The sequence below is a fragment of the Oncorhynchus clarkii genome, chromosome 16 (assembly GCF_045791955.1).
Source record: "Oncorhynchus clarkii lewisi isolate Uvic-CL-2024 chromosome 16, UVic_Ocla_1.0, whole genome shotgun sequence".
Taxonomy (NCBI): domain Eukaryota; kingdom Metazoa; phylum Chordata; class Actinopteri; order Salmoniformes; family Salmonidae; genus Oncorhynchus; species Oncorhynchus clarkii.
This window is the reverse complement of record NC_092162.1, coordinates 38,856,036-38,862,035: the sequence shown is the minus strand read 5'-3', so window position 1 is coordinate 38,862,035 and position 6,000 is coordinate 38,856,036. Positions and strand designations below refer to the sequence as shown.

The 6,000-nt window shown below is 40.9% G+C and overlaps 1 protein-coding gene across 1 annotated transcript in view; it reads right to left on the bottom strand.

Annotated features, from left to right (window-relative positions):
• LOC139368409 (tachykinin-3-like) overlaps nt 1–115 on the bottom strand; it is a 52,637-nt gene extending 52,522 nt beyond the window's left edge. Inside the window, exon 1 of the mRNA XM_071107261.1 lies at nt 80–115. The gene's annotated coding sequence lies outside the window, so the exon portion shown is untranslated. The remainder of the gene's footprint in view (nt 1–79) is intronic.
• Nucleotides 116–6,000: the final 5,885 nt, after the last annotated feature.

Below are 6,000 nucleotides of genomic sequence, written 5' to 3'. Positions count from 1 at the left end.
AAGGAACCCCCTCCCCTCTCCCCTGTAACTATTCCCCAGGTTGTTGCTGTACATGAGAACGTGTTCTCAGTCAACTTACCTGGTAAAATAACTTTAACTTAAAATAAAATAAATTCTCCCTGTACACCAAGTCAGAACTGTTGGATAAATAAAGGTGGCATATAAGCAGACAATAAAAGCTCTTACAATATTCAATGATTACATTTTTCTTAAACAGGCTATAGGCTACATGTGCACCACCAAGTTAGAACAGTAGGCTAAGTTTGGAGGGGGAAAGGGACCAAATTATTAGGGTGAGGCGCATGGGCTACTAATACCTTACTACACAACATACACTTAGTTTTACTTTCTTAGCTACAGTATACATATCTCTCTGGCATATTACATAATTTATGCAGCAGCATACAATACATTTTTGGACTCACCTTGTTGTGCTTCGTGGGCAAAGTTTGTCATCAAAGTCGGTCACAAAGTTGAATCATGACGTCAGGGATCTTCAGGTCGGAGATCTAGAAAGAGACTGGAGTTCTCGACTTGGAATTCTGAGTTGGATGACCATTCAAAATGTATTTTCCCAGTCTAAGCTAATTTTTTTCAGAGTTCCCAGTTGTTTTGAACTCACTGAAGTCTGAGATTTCCCAGGTCAGAGTTTCCAGTTGTTTGAACACGGCAGAAGTCACTGCCAGTTAATTGTTCTGCCTGCAGCTATGGAACCCTGACTTCTTCACTGGACGTGCTATCTTGTCCTGGACCTGCTGTTTTCGACTCTCTCTCTATTGCACCTGCTGTCTCTAACTCTGAATGCTCGGCTATAAAAAGCCAACTAACATTTACTTGTGAGGTGCTGACATGTTACACCATCTACAACCTGGCACAGCCAGAAGAGGACTTGCCACCCCTCAGAGTCTGGTTCCTCTCTAGGTTTCTTCCTAGGTTCCTGCCTTTTTAGGGAGTTTTTCCTAGCTTCTACATCTGCATTGCTTGCTGTTTGGGGTTTTAGGCTGGGTTCCTGTATAGCACTTTGTGACATCGGCTGATGGAAAAAGGGCTTTTTAAATACATTTCATTGATTGATTGATTGACACAACATTTTCCGGCCCATCTTGTTGAATGTTTATCCTTTAAGCTTGGAAAAGAGACCCATAAACCCAGACTTAGACCACACACTGACTCCACTGATTAGCAGGCTAGTGATTTCTTTGCAACGCTTGCAGTTAGCCACTGATTCCTTCCAAACCACTCATTGTTGAATTTGCGATTTCCAACTTATTGGGTAATGTTTATGTCCAATGGTCAATGAGCACCGGAATGTTTGATCAATAATTTATCTTCATATGAAAAGTATTGAAAAGGATTTGCCAGAAGATTGTCGACTTGATTAATGATGATGACTAAGATTTTGAAAGTATGATGTTGAGATCAGTTCAATCAAAGCTACGGAAGATATAACGTGATTTGACTTCATATCTGTGACCAATGACCTTGAGCCTTCTTGGATGGGCACTTCTAATATAACTCTATGGCAGCACCAAAGGGGCTTGAATTTCCGAGCTCTACCCGTAGATTGTGTAGTAGTGTCCCCATGAGTGACAGAACACTGAGCCAATCAGAAACTAGAAAACATTACCAACCCTTACACTCTATATTTTCCGCTGGCTGCCCCACCACCACAGAAAGCACTGAGCTAGGCTGAAACACCTGCATTTTGGAGCTGCCTTAATCTAGAAAGCAAAAAAGAGACTATGTTTATATATGGCTTTGTTAACTCAATTATTATTATTTTTTTTAACATTGTTTGCAAACTGATAAGAGATGCGTATTGATGTCAAAATAACATGCAAAACAGGCAACAACAAAAAAATACATATATTTTTTTTTAGGCTAAACAGGTGGGGCTCAAAACCTGAATGACGGGTCGCAACACAGAGAGAAAGAGAAAGAGAGAGAGAGGCGGAGAGAGCAAGAGAAAGAGAGAGAGTCAGAGAGAGGGAGTCTGAACTCAACAACCACTAGGCTACCTCTACCTCTTCAGGTTCCTTTTAGACATCCGTCATCCCTTTATCCTTCCCTCCATGTACACTCGATGTTGTTGACACTAGTATTCTATCTGTTTTCAGGTCATGCATTGCTGCCTGAGTTGCTTTTTTTTTGTTTTTTGTTAAGTACTTGTAGTTGTTCACCTCCTTCACCCTCTGTTGTTCTCTATCTATGGGATGGATGGACTTTACCCTGTCATGACCTATACACCACGAGAACTAAAGAAGGCTACATTTTTTTTTTACAATCGCTAACATCTTTTTGTCCAATCTGTAGTCACATTTTCAAAACTCTAAACACAATTAACACACATGGTCTGTGGACCATACCATTTACACAATTCATGTTGTTTTCACCAAATATGCAGTTAATTAACACGTTTCTAAAATGCTTACATTGTCTTTACATACAAGCTTACCCAATACCAAACTTATGGATCTTTCTTGTCTTATTTAAAAATGCTTGCACACAGCATGCCAGAAATGAAGACCTAATGTTCAAAACCCTTAAATATAGTATAAAGCCTTTACTTCTGCAACAACAGCAGCTCAAAAGCTATATTGAAACAGCTGATAAGCATTTGTGACCCGATTCAGGAAACTAGGTGTAGGTCGCAAGTCAAATGCCTTCTCGAACATGTAAACCTTCATGTGCCTTAATATCAAACTTGTATGCCATCTGTAAATACAAATAAAATTGTTAAATTATGAACCTAGTTTGTTTAGCCACAGAAAAAGTGAGTAACCTTCCCGCTAGCCATGATTGGCTGAGAAAATGAATGGACTGGACATGCCAAGAGATGAGTTTGGATTGGTCTGCCATATAATACGTGTAATCGTGTCAAATGCAGCTTTTTTTTAAATGTATTAATTATTAAAACTTCATAAACCTAATGTCAAGTTAAAGTGTACAGTTAGCTAGCTAATGTTAGCTGGCTGGCTCACTAGCTAGCATTATGTGTATGCTCTCCACTTTCTGGTGGACCGAGTTTTGAAGTCAGGGGAATTCGAGTATGATAGCTAAGGAGAAACAACAGTCTGGATTACATCATCAAACTAAGGGCAACCATGCATGGCATCAGACAGGAGACGTGTCTAACCATTATGTATGCAAGATAGTCTAGCTAGCTACATTTTCAGATATTACACGTTTCTAATTTTGACAGAAATTGGTTTAATTTGAAGTGTACTGTTAGCTAGCTAACATTAGCTGGCTGAGTCGCTAGCTAACATTATGTGTATGACCTTAATCTTCGTATCTCAGACACATTTGCATGACTAGTTATAGACATAGAACCTGGTTGTTTAGCTACCTGCAGATTCATGCAAGGTTGTAACTTCATGAGTTGTGATTATGGTCCATTGTTTAGCTAGCTAGCTACATGTCTTAACAAAAGACTCAACTAAAATTTTGACAAAACATTTTCATTTGAAGTTAGTGTATTGTTAGCTAGCTAGCTAGCTAACGTTAGCTGACTAGCTAGCTAACGTTAACTGGCTAGCTAGCTAACATTAGCTGTCTGGCTCGCTAACTAACGTTACATCATGCATTGGTATACATTGTTTACTTAGCTAGCTATCTAGCTACATTTCTTAACAAAAAACTCTAATCTTAGTGTGCCAGAGCCAGAATAACTGATGCATTTTTGAATGCTCAACACCCATTGAATATGTCCGGTGTCAGGCAACAAAGCGTAATTCAATTGTTGCCAACAGCACAGGTACGGTCATCAAAGCTCTGGATAACATGAGAACTGCCTAACCAGCTCTGCTAGGGGGAGTAAAATGGTCAGAGTGGAGTGTTCTCTCATTATGTGTCTGGAAGTAGCTAGCCAATGTTAGCCAGTTAGCTTGGGTGCTTGACTGTCGTTATTAGGTCAGAGCTTTCACAACAAATCTATTTATTGGCCAGAGCGTCCAGTGTGTGCTCTGAATGCGAAACGCTCTGAATTTACGAACTGACAATCTGACAGCGCAGTTGCAGTCACCAACACTCTGGATAACATAACAGCTTAACCAGCTCTGCTAGGGCGAGTAATGTTCAGTGAGCTGTTCTCTCTGTCTTAGATGTCTGGAAGTAGCTGGCAAGTTAGTACAGATTGCACAGATCAACTCTTAAAGAGATGGGTGGGGTTAAGGCTTAAGAGGGTGTGAACAATGCTGAATGGGTGTAGACAAAGAAGGGCTCTCCAATAGTAGTACCAAAACATTGAAAGACGGTTTTCTCAAAAGTGAGTTTACAAGATGATCAACTTTCAAAGCAAAATTACTTTCCAATTGTTTCCTCAAATGCAATGTATGATATACAATTCTGTAGCTCGGAGTCTCTACTTTTATCCAATGTAAAAAACTGAAATTAAAATGTTGATACATAAGACAGAATCCAGGTGGTGAGTCACAATTTTGAATGAACAGATCATTGCAACATTGAGAAATAGCTTATTTACTGTAAGTTGTGTAAAATAAACCAACCAAAGCTGATTCCAATCTCAATCGGAGACATAGCCAGGTGTTGAAGTCCTTTCAATTACTTGGACATGCACAGTAAAAAAGGGGGACTCTTTGGATTGATTTTGTTCAATGTGGATACAGAACAACACAGAGAGAGAAAAAAATATATGTCTGGACAAGGGAGAGGAATAGTTGGACCAGGGAGAGGAATAGTTGGACCAGGGAGAAGAATAGTTGGACCAGGCAGAGGAGTAGCTGGACCAGGACAAGGGAGAAGGAGAGGTAGCGGAGAGGAGTAAGAATGTGTGGTGGTGTTCAAAGGAGAGTAAGAGCTGTTGTCACTGATGAAATAAGAGCCACAATCATAAACCATGGTCTATCACTGAGAGGCTGGTGAAAGAGTCCAGTCTAATACCATGGTCTATCACTGAGAGAGTCTGGTGAAAGAGTCCAGCCTAATACCATGGTCTATCACTGAGAGAGGCTGGTGAAAGAATCCAGTCTAATACCATGGTCTATCACTGAGAGAGGCTGGTGAAAGAGTCCAGCCTAATACCATGGTCTATCACTGAGAGAGGCTGGTGAAATAATCCAGTCTAATACCATGGTCTATCACTGAGAGAGGCTGGTGAAAGAGTCCAGCCTAATACCATGGTCTATCACTGAGAGAGGCTGGTGAAAGAGTCCAGTCTAATACCACGGTCTATCACTGAGAGAGGCTGGTGAAAGAATCCAGTCTAATACCATGGTCTATCACTGAGAGAGGCTGGTGAAAGAGTCCAGCCTAATACCATGGTCTATCACTGAGAGAGGCTGGTGAAAGAGTCCAGCCTAATACCATGGTCTATCACTGAGAGAGGCTGGTGAAAGAGTCCAGTCTAATACCACGGTCTATCACTGAGAGAGGCTGGTGAAAGAATCCAGTCTAATACCATGGTCTATCACTGAGAGAGGCTGGTGAAAGAGTCCAGCCTAATACCATGGTCTATCACTGAGAGAGGCTGGTGAAAGAGTCCAGCCTAATACCATGGTCTATCATTGAGAGGCTGGTGAAAGAGTCCAGCCTAATACCATGGTCTATCACTGAGAGAGGCTGGTGAAAGAGTCTAGCCTAATCTCAGATGGTCAACAGTGGTTTCCATTATCTGGAATTTCAACAAACCAACAGGTAAGTAATGCATTTCACAAGGGCTTCTTCTGTCATTACTGTTGCTATGTCCTACAGTAACTGTAGGTCACCAGTCCCAATGCAAATACATATGTAGTATTTTTGTTGCTCTAAAGGACACAACATCTTCGTCCCTCTGGGCGAAGAGGACAGCACCTCAGTGAAGAACAAGAGCCATTGTAGGATTGGTCATCTCTGACAATGCAATAAAACTGAGAGAAATTCAGGCCAGAATTGTAGAGGACAACCTGCTATTTCACAATGTGGAAAGCATCAGCCTGACTACCCTCGCTCTGACCAAAGACAGAATTGGAATGAAACCGTTTTTTTGAAAGGAACAGTGAG